The sequence below is a fragment of the Pleuronectes platessa genome, chromosome 1, assembly GCF_947347685.1.
Source record: "Pleuronectes platessa chromosome 1, fPlePla1.1, whole genome shotgun sequence".
NCBI classification, from domain to species: Eukaryota; Metazoa; Chordata; class Actinopteri; order Pleuronectiformes; family Pleuronectidae; genus Pleuronectes; species Pleuronectes platessa.
The window spans coordinates 18130405-18148946 of record NC_070626.1 but is presented as its reverse complement, the minus strand read 5'-3'; positions in this window follow the sequence as shown (position 1 = coordinate 18148946).

Genomic DNA, 18542 nt, shown 5'->3' with positions numbered 1-18542 from the left:
TTGAAGTGGAATGGGCTGTGCTGCGTTGTAGGACAAATCTAATTAACCCACAACTTCCTCAGGGTTCCTCCGTCTGCAGGGCTGCGTGGGTGTTTTTTTACATCGCCAATTCAACTCCCTAAAGGGGTCTGACTCGTCAGTTAGGCCACTCAAACACTGATATATCAATCATTGACTCTGGTCTTGGTGAAAGAGATGAAGACTTGTATCGGTAAATGTTCATCCCACGTTGTACAATCGGCTTTATAAGTGTCAAGGGTTGACTGAAACTACAGAGTGTTAATATAAGAATTTTTTTAATTATGGTGCAGAGAAAGCATCATGGTGTATTTTGACACTGCAGCGTAAAAGATGATAGTCTGCGTTTGGAGAGTGTTGCCACTGCGGTGAGACAGAAAAGAAAGAAAGAGACAAACATCTGACCAGAGAAAAACCCTGTTTTCTGTCATTCTGTCCCGTTTCTCATCAGACCATCCATATAAAGTTCAAATTACAACTTTTGGCATTGTCTTTTACTCTGCCTCGGCCTGTGTGTTAAGTACATAACGACAGTAGCCTATGATTCAGTGCATTATACATCTTTGCCCTCTCTGTTCTCAATCTGACCCAGGCAGGAAACACAGCGCCTCCGAAATACTAAAGTGCTGCTGATTCCAAGATAGTCTTCCATCCTTTTAGCCAGATGAGACATGAGGCCTCTTCTCCTTAAAAACCGACGCTGGAACGCCCAATTGAGAAGACGGCTTGGGTGAGGATGCAGGGAATGAAAAGCCGTGCATGGATCTCATTCCTGAGGCCTGGGGTTGCTGATTTCATTAGAGTGCACCACACTATTAGAGCCGCCTCAGTTTGCTTTGCACTCGCTCCGAGCCTCACATTTCCATAATGCAGCAGGGGATTCAGTTTCACACGAGAGGGCCACGCTCCAACCATTTCCACCGTAAACCGCTTGCTTAAGTTTTTATACTTTTTCACAATAAATATGAAGGGGAATGTGGCCAGCGTCTCGTTAGAGGAGGTTAGCTCCAAAGCCACGTCGACCCACATGGCGTGTTCCTGTTGGTTCCGTGTCATGTGTTGACTTTGAAGAGCTTGAACCATCTGTCTTTAGCGTGTGTCACTATTTTCTTCATTTCTTTTTTTTTAAATCCGATTTTATCCTCAACTCAATCCTACGGCAGCCATCTGAGAAGTGTGTGCACTTTGGCAGCTGCAAGAGTTTAAATAAGGTGAACAAAGGTACCGCGTCGTCAGTTATAACAGGTAGGTTTTCAATTCCATGAAATATCTCCAAACCTGCGAGGAGGAGTGCAGCCTCTCCGGACACCAACGAGCTCTGTTCGGGTCGGCGCTCTCTGCCAGCGGTTATTACAGTCACGGACAGAGGACTAACGCCTGCTCCAGATGTTCCAGCACAAGCAGCAACAGGGAATTGGATGAGACCTTGAATTAAAAGGCATCACACACAGAGCATATAGTTCACTTCCCCTGTGCCTCTTAGAAGTGCTATTCCATTTCACTGCATACCACCAACAGTGTAGTACTGAGGCAGGATAATGAGAAGGGCCAATTAGGAGCTGTTGGACGGGACGAGAAGTTTCCGAACAATACGGCCTTTATTGTAATTTCTTGCGTTCATTGCTAAAAATGTCTTTGGAATTTCGGTTTTTATTATTGATGATAATGAAGGGGGAAATCCTATATTGGATCACAGGGTTCCATTTATCACCTGAATGTTTTGATGGTTAGTATGTAGTACAGCTTTGTTAATGTTGCATTTATACCACATTGTAACAAAGAGCAGTGTTACAATGCAGTGCATTTAATCAAGGGCTATAGAGTAAGGTTTTAATGTACTTTCACTGGTATTTTCGTTTTATATTTGTACTCTGTACTACATTTCAGAGGATTACATTACTAAATACTGTATTTTACATTCATAGTCAAACAAAACCTTTAATCAGGATTTCCATATGTGATATGTCTTTAAATAAAGTTTTTAAATAAAAAAATGAATGCTCCTCTAATTTAACATTAAATGCTGCTAATGAAAGATAAATATTTTATAAGACATTTTTTTACCCTAAAAAAAGCTTGTAGGCTACTCCTCTATTTAATTATGTGATATTCTAAAGGCGATTTTATCTGTGTAATGTATCTAAATACACTTTCCAACACTTGTCTGACAGGTTTAGATTCTGTTCCTGCGTCTATTTGCCTCACATGAAAACATTCAAGCATATTCTGTATAAGGGAAACATTTGTATGCTTGACTGATAAGTGATTTGAGCGTCAGAGTTCACTGTGCACGATTTCCCTTATAATTAATAATTATATGGATATTGTATGTGTTACGTTGCTTTTAAGCGTGTTTTAAACCAGTGTCCACACCTGAGTCTGAGCATTTTGCTCTACACACAACACATAATTTATGAATATAATGACAAAGACATAAGTGAGAAGCCATCTATTCTTTTTCTGAGCCACCAGGCTAATGAAAGGCTACTTCACGTAACAAATGAGACATTACAAAGAGTTGTTTAGTCTCAGAGGTTGTTTAGTGCAGACCACCTCAGGCCCTGAATGACAGACAAAGAGAGATTCGGGTTGGGGTGAGTGATTTCTTATGCCTGTACAATAATCAGCCTTGTCATATAAAAAGCAGTTTGATGGTGATGTCTGGTTTTTTTTAAATCATTAATTCCATATGTGTTGTACAGTGAGTAAATATGATGGTAATTCCTCAACATGTTGCATTTTAGTATTGTAAATGATGGATTTATATAAGTGTCAGTTATAAATATATATCAACTATACCATAGGTGAAGTCACAATGGGAGTTGATAAATGTCCTGCTTCTCTCACAGATAAATCCTATTTGAGACGTTATTAACTTTGGGGGGAAGTTGAAAAATCGCTTGGACAGTAATTCACAGCAACTGATTCATCAGCTACCACAATTAATACACCACCAAAATAGTTCATTCTAAGTGGTGCTGCACTTAACCTAATTTGTCAGATAACTTTAAGATTAAACATCATGTATGACCCGGACGAGCTGACAAGCATCAAAGAATGTCTTTGTAGATAGTGTAATTATTTAACTAGTTGGTAAGACTTATACCCTAATGGATAAAAAACACTGATGTGTGGAACTTGTAATAATAGCTCCCTCTTCCTCCTTTTGCCTCATTTGGTCTTATCTTGCTTGTAGTGCTTGGTGGTGAAACAGTGTCAGATCGTGGAGGGAAACGGAGAACATGCTTGCCATGTCATCAAGTCAGATAAGAAACGACTCAGAGTGTGTTTCTATGTTTAAGTGCAAGTTTATGTGTGTTTGTCTGTGTGCGTGTGTCTGTTTGTGTGTGTTTTTGTGTGTGCGGCGTAGGAGACTCTGGGTCTCAGATTGCCTTTGCCAGGCTTCCCACATTTAAGTAGCCTCTGCCCCGGGGAAGAGATTCCTGACTACATGGCAAAATTGAGAGGGGTGGAGAAAACGACAAGGAAAAGATATGAGAGAAGGGAGTGAAGTGGGAGAGTCGGGGCATTTAGGTGAAAAGGAGTTGCCAAAACAACTCCCAGGCTTCATCTGGCCTGCATCCAACTGTCCGACACACACTTGTAGGCTCTCTCTCTCTTTTTCCCTTACTAGCACACAAATACATACTGCTTCGCCCTCACCACATGTTCCTAAGTGCGGACCGCACAGGGGGTAGCCCCCTAACCTCCCTGCCCCCATATCCCGTTCCTCTCTTCCCCCTCTCAGCTTTAATTGAGAAGACAAATGGATCTTTCAGAGCCCACTACCACGCCACCATACATCAGTCATGACAATGTTAGCTTTATAACGTTGGGCTCGCTGTGAGCCGAACCATATGTCTGGCCCGCGCCACACGCACGAGCAGGCACCCCAATACCATGCTAATGGCGCCCCAGTAATTGCCTGTTGTTTTATTATTAAAGGTAATTTAGGCCCTAATGGAATTCATTCAACATTGTGCATCAGCCCCACCCAGGCGGCTCTGGGGAGAAACAACTCTTCCTGTGGCAGATATTAAGAAAGCATCTCATCTTTCCCTATGAGTTTATATTATGAAAGATGCTGCAGAGTTAGATACCAGCCCCCTCTTCTTGTTCGCCTGTGTTCCACTTTAATCCCAGTAACACAGTTATTTTCCCATCACATCACCTCTCCCTAGGGTTTTCTCTTCATGGTCTCAACTAAATTCATCGTCTTTACTATCAGTTTGTCTTGGTAGCCACAGCAGTAGAGAAGGGGAATGTTAATAAATTAGTAATGGTTGTTGTCAAAATGACTAATTAGTTTATTCTCTACACTCAAGCTAAGCATGTATTTAGATTTAGTTCTATGGACATAAAATGTGAATGTTGAAGTTGATAGTAAAAGATAAATAGTTGGGGCAGAAAATTGACGATTGAAAAATATATTGACAACTGAAAACTGTCCTTCCATGATGGAGAAATGATAAATTCTGTAAATGTAAATTCAGACCTTGATTTTTGAACCACAGTTCAGATCATAACACATTAAAATGTATTCACACTAACTTCTTACTATTACTGGAAGCAAGAACACTTGCTCAGACACATGCAGATAGGAAATGAGAACCATAAAGCTTGCCCTAACTTTAATTTGAGAAATAAAATACAATTTCTGGTTTAACATTTTGTTATTGGGTAAGCTGTGAAATGAAAAGTGAGTTACTCTTGAAACTTGTTTTCTTATTAAATTACTAATGTAGTGTGAGCTGCAACTGCAGCAGTGGCAGCAGGTTGTGGTTGGAGTGTAAGGATTCTGTGGTCCTGTATCAGGTTACAAGACTGTGGATGTTAGTGATGTAATATCTCAGTTTATTTATATTACTCATAAACAAAGACATTTATTTTATTATTTTGTATCCAAACTTTACACAGTTAGTATTCTTGTCTCCTTCAAGTGCAGTCGGAGTCAGTTTCTGGTGGTGCCACATCATTTGCATAAATAAATAATTTCCCATATTAAACATTGCCTGTGTATTTCATACGGCTATTGTTGGCTATGTCAGAAGTTCTTTACATTGACTGTATATAGAAATGGAGTTTGACTCTCTATCAGGAAAGTGAAGCCAATAAGCAAGTGCCTGAAATCTGTATTATCTGGAATGACCAGCAGAGGGGGACTCAACTGGCTGTTCCAATAGAATTCTATGAGAAAATTACTCAACTTCTCACTTGATTTATAACATCAGGAAACATTTTTCTCATGTTGCTTGTGGTCTAAATCTCTAGTTTTCTAGACTTCTAATTACAGTCCCATTTAGAGTCAAATAGGCGATAAAGCACGGTATGCATTGGGGGCATGGATATATATGATTGACAGCTAGTGCCGTCCAGTGGGTACAGGTCGGGGGTGTAAATTGGCATGCAGTGACCCCTGCTCCAATCTCAAGACTTCAAAACGACACTTCACAAACCACTGACAGACGTGACAGTGGATAGCCACTTGGTTCCTTGCCTGTCCTCTGTGGCTCTGCACACTTTTTGATATTCAGACCAGTTTGGAGACACCAAAGCAATTGTGAAGAGTATATGTCTGTTTGGAAAGTTAAAAACACATTAGGCTAAATTCAATCCAGTACAATAATGCGTTTTGACCCATCTTTTCAATTTTGATCAGAGGAGTGTAAGTGAAAGAATCAGATTAGAACACAGAAAAGGAGAAAACAGCAGCAGCATTGCAGCCTAGAACTAGTGCTTAACCAGTCACAAAATAATCATGTAAAACTTTGGCAGATGCACTTGCAGCTTCAACAACATTGCCTAATGGTAGTGTCCAGAAACCACACCAGTAAAAAGTGAATGTGCAGGTCACTGAGGCCTGATTTATTGAGGGCTAGATACAGAGTTATGCGAGTTTGATAACTCTAAATTACAGCATAGTTATAAAGGAAAGTGATGGATTGTCCGACAGTGGTTCATCTTAAAGCAAAGCAGATACTCTCCGACATGTGAGAAAATGTCACACATGAACAAACAGAGAATCTGCCGTAAGATTTAACTAATGTGCTGTCACACACTGGAGACCTTTACAACCTCTGTGAGCGCGAGGTCACTCACACAGACACACACACAGCTCTGCGTGTCCTGCAGAGGCCTTATCAGGTCCTCTCTCCCCTCCTTTCTCTCCCAACTGTAATCTCCAGTGAGTGTTCATGTCGTTTAGCTGATACTTTTCCTCACTTCATTTCCATTTGCTGTACCTTTTTCTCCACTTCTGACCCATTTCTAAATCAGGCTCTTTGTTTCCCGACACAGGAAGCCAGCATGGTACCCTGGGATCATCTGAGGCTGTGTGATCATCATCATCATTGCTCTTCTTCCTGGTCCCTGCTCCCATGGCTTTTCATGACTGGCGTCCAGCATGCCTGTCCTCTGACTGGACTCACTCTCATCTGAGGCCAAAAACACCAAAATAACAATCGCTCCTCCCCTCGGCCGCTCACTCTTACACTCTGGTCTTGTTTTTACTGTTGTTCAGCGATCCCGCATGTGGCACACATCTCTGGGATGTGTTCCCATGAGCTGTGTCACCACGACCTCACGCCACATTATTATCACATATATTTTAAGAATGTTAAGGGGCGTAGTCAGTATTTGCATGTTAGATTATTGTGTGATTCTGTTATTTTATGATTGTTAAAACACTGTCTACACTCTCTCTCTCTCTCTCTCCCTCTCTCTCTCTCTCTTGTTCCCAGCAGCATGTGAACATTAGCCAGGGTTTTTTATCAGAGGAGCTTCCAGCAGAGCTCCAGCAAGGCTTCCCAAGAGAGGAGGCTACAGGAAGTCGTAGGATGATAAAAACTGGGCCATTACTGGGCCAGCGCAGGACCCCAGGGTTCATTACCCCCCTGCTTATAATCTCAGCCCGCGTCAGCAGCACAACATAGTCCCCAACACACCTCAATATCTTTACGTTATCAAATCTAGAGTTTTGGGCTTGATTCATTCTGAAATTGTGGTTATGATACTGGAGAGGAATTAGTCTTCCTGACTTTATATTAACTTTCATTTAATTCACAAATTGAATCACAACAAATCTGGTATGTGGGAAGATTCTGATGTCTGGAATTAATTCAGACAAAAATAGCTGAAAGAAAATCCTCTTGCACAAATACAGGACAGATTAAAAGCCTAGTTTCACCTAAATCATACAAAAAGATAGAAGGGAAACAAGTAAAGAGAACATAAAAAGTTCCCAAACTATGACTCAGCACTTGGTCAGGCCCTGTGAGTGGGTGCGTGGAGGACATAAGAATAAAAACAGCTGCCTCTGAGATGACGTCACAGCCTTGAACGGCGCTGATGTAGCTCCCAAGAATAGTACACAAAAAACATGGAGCTGCAGCTCTTGAATAGAGGCGCGGGGACGAGACACATTAATTGGCAGTGATGGTCATGTGGAAGTGATGACAGCTGATAGAGAGAGAGCAGCTGGAGATGACAGCAACAAGAAGCATTCAGCAGCAACACTGACAGTGACAAGCAGAGAAAGTACAGCGATGGCAGAAATAGAGGGAGAGAGAAGTATGTCAGTGATTATTACATGCAGGAGCAAGATTCAGTGATCTGAAGTCACTTTTATTTTTACTTTAAATAATTGTTAGTGCTTTTTACATTTAATAAATTATTTAACTTGTTTGTTAGCTCTGCCAAGGAGGTTATATTCTCCTTATTGTTTGACTATTTATCTGTTTCCACAAAAACTACTAAACAGATTTTCTTGAAATGGAAGAATCCATTCACACTTTGGGGCAGATCCAGGAATTTTCCCCCTATTCTTTAACATTGAATAATGTTTGGATCGTGAGGATAAAATAATATCAACATATTTATGGGAATAATGTCGATCTGATATCTTGGCTTGATTGAATTTAAGAGGACTATTGGGGCCTTAATTGGTGGATGTGTGCTTTCTTTTGAGTGCAATTCTAGTTTCTTCGGTCAAGGGGGTAATCTGTTGTTTGTTTGTTAATTAGCAAGATTACGCAAAAAAAATTGGACAGCTTTCCACAAGACTTGGTGGAAGGATGCGGTATGAGTTTTTCTTGTTGCCTTCTTTAACATAGCAAGGTAAGATGTATGGAACATTTTGTGTGATTTTGTCAGAGAATAATTCAGGGATTCAGGGATAAGATTCTACACATATGAAAATGAACTGTAGTTGTTACTGTAGAACAGCTGAGACTAACTGTTTCCCCCTTTCCCAGTCATATGCTACCAGCTAAGTTACTCCGCTAAGTTACTCTGCTAGAATAACACTAACATTATAGTGAAGTACTCCTTTAAATAAACATGACCAGTCTTTACATGTTAACATATAATTGTGTTTTTTTCTAACACGGAAAATGTTGCATTTTCCTCATAATACGTATTCTAGCTCTATAAAATGTGTCTGGTTGTTTCTGACATTCCTTTGCCAATCCAGAGAGAGCAGCCAAATGACCCTGGTGCTCCTGGGACCCCCCTGTGCCCCTCCCAGCTCATACCAGCAGATCAACCCAGCTACTATCCTTATCTGTTCACCACTCAATTTCCCTGTGCTGCTGAGGGCATTTGAAGCCTCAGACAAGTGGCCTGGAGGTTACAGTGGGCTGCACTGGGAGGAAGCTCAGGCTGCCGATGCCCTTTTAACCCTCCACACACAGAGATAACAAATTAAGGAATGGGACTTAGTGGCTCAGAGGTAGAAGGAGTTAAATCTACCTAACTTAATTGTAAAAAAAAAGTGTTTAATAAGCAGAAGCCGCTCAACAAATTTCAAACAACACATCCAATGTTTTTTTAGGACTTTCATTGTCTCAAGTGAAGCTTTGGCACAGGATGTTTTACAGAACTGGGTTTGTGAGTCTCAGTTACAGTTTTGGAATGCTCCTCCCTCAGACAATGATGGAATGCTGGCTGATTCTGAGTGAAGCCTGACTAATGGTGTTTAACACGTTTCTGTGAATATGGCCTACCAAATTTACATTTTCAAAATTAGTAGGTCATCAACATTTAATAGTGAAGTGAACATATTTTGTGTATCAGACAATACAAATACTGAAAATAAAAAATAAAGACATTTCAATAAATTTGGGTAAATGATATATTATGAAGGTGATTTGATTTGTTTCAAAATCATAAAATGCTTTCAAGATGGAGCTTCATTTAGGGTCAGCTAATTATTTGTTTATCTCTTGCTTTCATAAGTTAGTATTTTTTTAACGTGTTGCTCTTGTAACATCTGTGCTCCACAGACCAGCACATTTCCCTATTGTAATGATAAGGGATAATCGTATAATAAGATGGAATATTTCAACTTATATAATTATTGTACAATTGATCATTACTGTATAGCAATCCATGTATTTATTTTTATTATTATAAAATGACAAGGAGCATGCTCTGCAATCACTGTTGAATTTTCTAAATAAATCTTTGATACCAACATAATATAAGTACATCATAATTTCCCTGCTGTGTCCAATGCAGGTCTGGACTAATAACCTCCCAAGTCCGCTTCCATATTATGTACGCAGAATTTGACTGGTATTTCTTTGTACATGTTTTCTTTCATATTGCAGAGGAGCATACTCGAACCTGCTCCTAAGCGCAGGTCTGCATGAATCAGCCTTTTAAACAGAGATAGTCAGAGATGGAAACAGAGGCAGACTGAGCATTAAGAGAATGTGACTGTGGTGAATGGAGAGGGGAGGACAGCACAGAGCTTCCATCCCTTGTCACGTCTGTTTCCCTCCTTTTAAGGCTGCAGTGATGCTCCACTTTGTCCAGTGACGCAGCAGCGGAAAATGAATAAGAACGTGATTAAGAGTTATAGCAGCAAAATGTGTTTTTAGTCATAACTTTTTCAAACAGTAACTTAGCCGATTTCCATGCTTCTACACAAACAATCTTGTTCATCTCACCATCTGTCCGTGCCTCTGACACCGGAGATCAGGTGTGACTTTGCCCTGTCACGTTATCTACCGTCCAGAGATAGAGACTTTATCTCTCTGTCAACACCCGGCTGCTTCATATAAGCTCTCACACTCTCTGCGACTGGGGTCTTCTCACCTGTCCATCCATCACAGCCAAGATGCTCGGTGGCATCAGTGGGCGTTTGCATGTTTATCAGCAATTAGAGTGGAGGTGTTGAAACCGAAAGCAGCTGTGGGCAATTTGAACTCTGCAGTCAGTCAGTCAGTCAGCTGACACGGGTTTGACCAGGCTCTACAACAGTGAGTGAGTAGGGGCTCTTCAACATGTCTGCAGCTCACACTATCCAGTGTAATTCCACATGAGCGCTAAGATTATATTTTGCCTCTTAGAGTAATAATCATCGGAGCTGAGGCGATATGCACACGGGAAGTTTTTTATATGAAGCACATGGTCAGCTGGAGCTTGAGCTATCCGATACCGTGCTCAAGGACACTACAGCAGGGCAGATTATTACTGACATGAGGGTTCGTACCAGAAGCCCTTTGGTTGAGGGGTGGTCTTTCCGCTTGCTGCACCACTCTGCCAGCCCGAATGCCGTCGGTAGAGAGAGATTTAAGAAAGACTTTGTAGATTTGTATATAAGTGCACACTTGGATGTGGGTCCTGTGTTCATGTGTGCAGAAATCCGACTGCAACAATGTTCTCCCCACTCTTTTTTCCTTCATGTGTGTTCCACGTGTTCCAGCCACATTTCTGCAAATATTTATACCGGGTGTAAAACGCTCTTGATCTCTCTCCCCTGTTTACTCTCCTGTTCTTTCTCTCGGCCGACTCACACTGACCTTTTTTCATCCTGACTGAGAGTGACAGGAGGGAGGGGACAAGGGGGGGGCAGAAAGAGAGCAAGTGAGCGTAGAGTGAGGTCAGGGGGAACAGAGAGGGAGCAAGGAGAAAGCCTTCAGTGGAGAAAGAGAGAAGTGAGCGTTCAACGTGATGGATGACTTGTCATCTTATAGAAATCAAAAGCCCAATCTGCCAAGCCCACTTCTAGCAAAAGCACACAATGCAGTCGTGCAAGGGGGCCCATTGGGCTAATTGTGGAGTAATTTGACATCTGTTGACGTCTGCGAATGAACGTGTTAGCTACTACAGAGGGAGAGAGAGAGATGCTGTAATGATCCCTGCTTGATTTCTAAATGAGGCACATGCCACTGACCAGGCAGGGTGTGCACGCCTCTGAAATGAGAACAAAAACACAGATCCAGTTACAAGACAAAGTATCACATTTGTGGTCTTTCGTCATCAGCTGAGCTGTGTTCAGAGCAGCGAGATCAATGGCGTTTGTGTAATGATATTTAGCCCGAAACATGAAGTAATGTGTTGCTGAAACTAATGAGCTTTGCAGCTGGGTGGCCCGTTGGACACTGAAAGCACACACACGCACACACGCACACACACACACTGCTCATCTTACTTGCATCCATTTGTGTTTTCTTACTCGTGTCCAATAAAAGTTATCAGCTGAGTAAAACTGACTTTAAGCATGACTAAATAAATAAATCTATTGATCAAAATTGCTTTTTGGGATCAGAAATCAATATGATTTTACAGCTATAAGAATAGTCATATGCCATGAAAGGAAACAAACCCATCATGTAATTCAAGTATATTTTGATGAAACCTGTCATCAGATATAAGAGTCCATTTTCATTTAACTGACTGTTAAATCATTAAAATCTCAGTAACAGAGAAAACACGTCGGCTGTCAAGACTGCATTAGAAAAAACAATTTGTGGATTATTTTTCAACAATTGACATTTCATAGCCACTAACAGGGTGCTAACATGTCTCCAGCTGTGACGGGTCCTTCAACTCTACCTCCACATTCTTTCCAACGTGAAAAGGCGGCTGTTCTCCGCCCGTGGAAGGAAAACAGGGCTGGAAGCTGGATTCCTCTGCAGCGTGCTGGCAAAGGCTGTGGAAGAGGCCTTAGGATCATTAGTGAGGCTGGCATGAGAGGTTGAAGGAGATCTGCTAACACTCTGCCATTATTCAGCACAAACGAAGACAGGTTTGTCTGACTCTAATCACAGCGGCAGTTTTATTCTCTTTTAAATGGCAGCTGTCAAAATAGGTCTTTTAACACAGAATAGTCAGGAAGGCCACATATGTTTCAGGTCTCTGCCCAAAAATGAACTGCTGACCGTGGCGTGCCGAGGACCTCTTTGCCCTCCCTGACACCCAGATCTGCCAGACTCGCTTCTGTGCAAAGTTGTGGTGAACACCTGACTCAAACGAATCAGAATAAATGGGGTTCTAGACAAACAGGGAAAGACAACATAAGCGAGAACAATGTTGTAAGCAGACAAGGGTGAAAACGAAGAGTTTGAGTCAGAGCGAAAGGATGAGGGAAGAAAGCAAAAAACGGAGAAAAGCTTTCCTCTCCACGCACCAGTACATGACATCACAGCACTCCCAGCTTCCATTAGGGCCTAATAAATGAAGGGCTAACGAGGCGGAGTGGGTGGGAAATATGGGAGGAGGGGAAGAGGGGTGGTCGGGGGGGGAGGGGGTCGCCCTGCCACCCCGAGCCTCGGTCAGCACCATCAGGAACACTTGAAGGAGGGTCGGGTGGGAGTAGAAAGAGGTTTGTAGCAAAGCAAGGGTGGAAGGAGGCTAAAAAAACCTCTCGGCCCATTAGAGAAATCAGGCCGGGACTCTAAAAACACCCTGAGAGCAGAGAGGCCGAGTGGCCCTGGTGTAAACATACGGTGGGTGGCAGCCCCCGAGCGCTCTGACAGCCAACGGCGGCCATGATGGATCTATGGAGTTATCTCATTTTCCACTGTTTTAATTAGAGACCAGGCTGTGAGCCTCGGCAGCTGGCTCTGCTGTACTGACTCCTGCAGCCTGACAGAGAAAAATGTCCATCAATACTGCTGCCAAGTTCAGCCTGACCAGAGAAAAAGCTAAAAAATCCATCTGCTCGGGTCCATGCCTCTTTTCACTGAGCAGGTTGCACATTGGTCAGTGTTCCTCGCTAATATTTTCGGCAGATTTTTTTCTACAACAATTCGTTTTCTGACAATGTGTTTTTAATTTCTAACTCAATTCAAATGAGAGACGACCATGTGCATAATTTGGATGGGAGAAAAAAAATCACCTATATTTACAGCTAGTTAGGGCCATGCATCTGAGATGACAATGAAAGGATGAGTTTTGGTATCAGGTATCCATCCACTAAACGGCCTGGAGTAGAAACCATGCTGCAACCTGTTATTAGGTGGCCCTGTCAGACCCTGTAATCCAGCAGAGCAGCACTGTGATGGGGTAAGACAGGATGAGAGACAAAAGAGAGAAAAACCCACCTCACACAGTTTCTGAGCCGCTTTGTATCTGCAATTATGCAATCACAAGTGTGATGGGCACAAAGCATGTTTGATCAATTTAAATAGCTATAAAAAAAATGAAATTTTGTAAAAGCTTATTAAAGTATCAAAAACTTTATGAAAAGTATCCAATGTAGGTAGACCTGAAATTATTTTTGATAGTTCTGTATATTCAGTGATTTTAGTTGCTGTTTGTACTCTGGTAAAAATAAATTCTCTGCAGTTCTTTTTCCATTTAAAAAGATTTAATATGAAATATTATTATGGACAAAGAGAATTAAAGACTTTGTGAAGAAAAGTTTTACAATTGTTCATTTTTAGCAAACTTACTTTAAAAATCAGCCAGTACAGACTTTTGGTTTTTAAATTAACCACATGCAAAGATATAATTTTCTTTTGTTTTCTGCATTAAAATGAAATATCTCCAATATAACATATCATGAAGATGAAATTGTGACTGCGTTAGATGGACTTAATGTTAAGATTCTTCTGGTACCTGTGCACATTGATGTAGTAAGGGCGTCTTAATTGTGAATATATGAATTAATCTCTGTTTCTTCACATGAGAGCAAAATCAAAGTATTTCAACAACATATTGCAGTAAAATGTGGATCCCAAGCTGAACATCCTTCTCGTCTTCCTACATATTGAACTAGAAGTGGAAAGAAAAGCAGAAGCGTGAAAGCAGTTTTGCTGAATGCTGGAAAATAGGAAAATAACATCCTGACACGGTTGTTTATAGTGGACCCCCTCATCTGAAGGTCTGTGTGTGTTCCACCTTTTTCACTGTTTAGGCTGCGTGTTGTTGTGAGTCGGCCTCAAAGGAAATTTTAGAAATTCACCACCATCAGAGACCAATTTAGAGGTTCTTTGCTGTCAAGTTTTCTTTGTGTCCAGTGTTCACAGACAAATTCGCATGAGAATTTGTTTTTGAATTTTATGGCAGAAAGATGATGACATTTCAAGAATATGACATTTTAAAGGATAAAATACATACACAAATAAAAACAAATACTATGGTGCCAGCATAAATACAGATGCATTTATGCTTGCAAGTAAACACACACACATACACACGCACACACACTCAGAGGTACATGCCCCCACATGCACACATAGATGCTTTATGACCCCTGCAAGTGACGTCACAATTTTCTCAGGCTCTATGCATGTGTCGAACTTCCTGTTGGCAAAGTTCGGGAACCTGCCTCCAGCTCACAATAGAAGAAATAAAAGACATGCTCAGTATCTCACTCCTACCTTATCTCCACCTTTTCCCGGTCACACTCTTATTGTGTCTCTCACCATGCTGCTGTTGCTCCGGCATTTCTCTGCCACTCTTCTTCTCTCTGCCTGTTTAGAATGAACAGCGGCCCCCATTGTAGAATGGCAGGGTGTTATGACAGCAGGCTACTGTTAACTGTGTTTGGTTTGGGAGAACAGGGGGAACACACACATACAGACGCCCTGCGATGCACACACATACAGTGGGACATTGACATCTTCATTTTCAGGACTGCCATTTTACAGGAGTATGCTAAAACACACACATACATTGCACACACTCATGCGTATCTGGCATCGGCTTCTCCAGATGGAGCTCATCCCGTGCCTGCCCGAAGCCATAGTTTGACTGTTTACTCGGAATTTCTCCATATCTGGCCATTGTTAAGCCCGCTTGGCTCTATGAGTATGTTCAGAAACATATTTGAAGTGGGAGTATAGTGTGTTCTTCATGTGCCAGTGGAGAAGCACTGTGTGTGTGCGTTTGTGCGCTTTGGGTGAAAGCGAAATAAGAGATGGGTCATGAATGTGCAAGTGTTTGGTGTCCAAACATATCTGCGAGGCCTCTAAACTTGTGAACTGTTTGACCTGCGCAGGTGGGTGTCATTTCGCGAAGCGCGTCCTGCCTCCTTCGAGACATTTTGTTTGTACACATGATGAGTTAGTGTTAGCTGCAGCAGGATGTTTGGGACCTCGACATGTGTGAGAGTGCACATCAGTGTGTGGGTGGGAGGACGGTTGGTGTGTGCATTTGTTTGGACCCAGGCATTACCATGAGAGCTAGCAATGCCCTTAAAAGTCCAAATTCAAGGCAAATTAAAGGCTTTCATCGAGGAGCTTGAAATCTGTCATTGTGTTAAATTACATGCCTCCTATAGTTGTGTAATATACAGTAAAGCATAGCTGCTGCAAAAGGAGGAAAGTACACACGTTTGAATCTCAGAAAATAGTGGAAAAATGAAATGGTCGACAGAGCGGAGCCTCATTGCGCTATTGTCTTCCTCTTCACATTCACTTTTTCCACATTTCGCATTGGCTGCTTTGATGCATGCTGAAGGAATGTAGGGTGAGTAATCACAGGGGGGGGTGAGGGGGGAGAGAGGTGGATTACACTGATGAACTGAGAAGGTGATGGAGACAATTAAAGAGGCCACAGGGTGAGAAGAGATGGACATTTAAGAAGAAAGGAAGGGAGGACATAGAGGGAGAGCAGGAAGGAGAGGTAAAAAGAGAGTAACTGCTGGGGCCTCCCTGATCGTCATTATGCCGTGTGCGATCATTTGGGTTGATTTGGATTAATGCTTTAATTGGGAAACACACACACACACACACAGACCGCTAACATCTGTATTCCATAGCTGCGGAGTAGCCGCCAAGACAAACCAGCGCTGCGTCACACTGACAGATTCCCCCCAGTAACAAGAGTGCTCAGGCAAAGGCTCTGTGTCAGAGGAGGAACAGAGGTTTAATGGCAAAATAGCCCGGGCTTAAGGCCGGGGAGCTCGAGGTCATTAAACTGGCACTGCCAACCCTGAGCAAAGATCACACACACTCACACAAGGACACACACAAAGAGAGCTGAAGAATGAGTTCAACAGATTTAGATTTGGTGTTTTTATCTTATGATCCATTAAAGCAGCAGCCTCAGCAGGAATCACAACGTACTAAAACGATCAAGGTTCACATGTGAAAAAACCAGAGGCAACTCTTAATAACAATGTGATGCAGAGAATGAAGCTAAGTGCAGTGTATGTTGATTGAGGTTGAATTTTTCAATCCACAGTTTTTGAATGTAGAGTCAGACCTTGGCACCACCAACAAGGAATTTGCCGGTCTTAAGGGGAAAATCTTGTGTTGTGTCAGCAAAAACTCATCAGTGATATCATGCACCCACCAAAGAAGATACAGCGGCGGTTTGACGGTTAATTCACAATCGCTGGAATCCCAGGTCCCTGCAGCCTCATGAGACATAAACCGTTATCAGTCATGACCTCCGGGTGAAACCTAGAAGTTTACCCGTAGTCTGCCTTCCACACATGCACAACACACAGCAGGAGGTTCTCTGCACAGAACAATTCACAACAGTACAAAAGTCTCTGCTTTATTCAGACAAGAGGTGGAGCAGCCGGGCTCAGCAGACAGAGACAGGAATTAACTCAGCTGCATAGATCACGTGATTTTGTTTACAGCAGCCCGACACCGGCGTCAGCTCTTATCACCAGAAACTCTCTTGACATCTTTGTCGGAGTCTTGCACGTGTGTGTCCCCGCTTTTTCCCCGGGAGATATTTGTTTTCCTTTTGTTTTTTCATTTAAGCGTCTGTCCCTTCAAGCCCCCCCCCCCCCCCCCCCCCCCACTCGTCCGCAGTGAATCCAGCAGGTGATCCCTGCTGTGTTCACACATCGACTACTCCTGGATTTCTATGGACTTTACACTATGAGGCCATGCTGTGAAAGTCCGTAGAAAGTGCACAGCGTCTCACTCGGACATTTGGGTTCACACATACACCTCCTCTGGAGAATTTACGGAGGATCTGCTAAATCCAGTGGATGTCCGAAAGCAGCTATACAGGAAGCCAGTAAGCCAGTGTGAGGCCTGCTCCAAAGTACATCCATCCAAATGGAAACTGTAGCCTTATACTGTATTTGTGAAGTCCCAAAATAACAAATCACAAATGTGGATGAAAGGCTTTAGAGTGTGTGTCTTAAATATCGATGCAAGATAATCCATAAATACAAAAATCTGCATCTCAGAAGTACAAAAAATGGCAGCAATGATCCTTTTAGATACAAACATAAAATAGTTAGTAACGTGCCCTTCAGGGTGGTCCATTCTGGCTGTATGTCTGTCAGGTCACGGGTGAACGAAACACACACATATCTGTTACGAGTCAACGCTAACAAGCATCATGGCAACTGTCAAGAAAAGAAAACTCGTATATGAAGTTCGCGGGTAAAATTGTTCCAAAGTGTCACTTTGTCTTGAAGAAAAGTGACAGAACAAATATACTGATATGGGACAAGATACTTAGGAGACACTGTAAGATTTTCTCTGATGCCTGCGATGAAATAAACGTAATAAATTCCAGCCATTTTTTAAAGGGGCATCAGCTTGATATGAGGGGGGGATTCATGTCTGTAGCTTGAGATGTGTTTAATAATTTAGCATGTTACACAAATTCAAATGTTTCACAACAGAGAAAGGATTCCCCACCCCTGTTTTAGAATCTTTACAAATACTTGAGATAAGAAACCTCTGAGGAACCCAGAGATATATGTAAGAATAAAAAAAACAATATAGAGAATGGCACCATTAATTAAATAAATTTTATATAAATGTAAAAGTAGACCTTTTCCGTCCTCGTCTTTAAATGTAGGATGGTTAAGGTGTAAGTTACATCTTAGGACATTACCTGATTGTTCTGTCCTTGGATTTCTTTCTTAATAAACCTACATATATATCTTTGGTCAGTCCATGGCTTTGTATTATGACAGACACTGTAGCATACATGAGAAGTGAAATTCATGAGAACACACATTCTTACAGACAATTGTGAGAAAGTGCTTTCATCGTGACACATCGTCATTTATACTGCCGGGCTGCCTCAGAACAATGTAAGGCTACACACCCTGTCTGTGTGATTCAGTGACCTGTGGGACCCCTGTGCCCCACACTGCCTCCGCTACCCAGACTGGGTCCCTACGACACCACTCCAGCTTTGACCCCCCATTCAATCGGACCGACCCTTCTTATCAGCTCTGCCAGTTTTGGTTGTCGCACACAGATGTGTGTAACCAGCCCCTCCTCATTTCTCCTCTCCTTTCCGAACATACACATGTTGTCAAATCTCCCTAGTTTCCTCCTCATTCATTCAGACATATCTGAAAC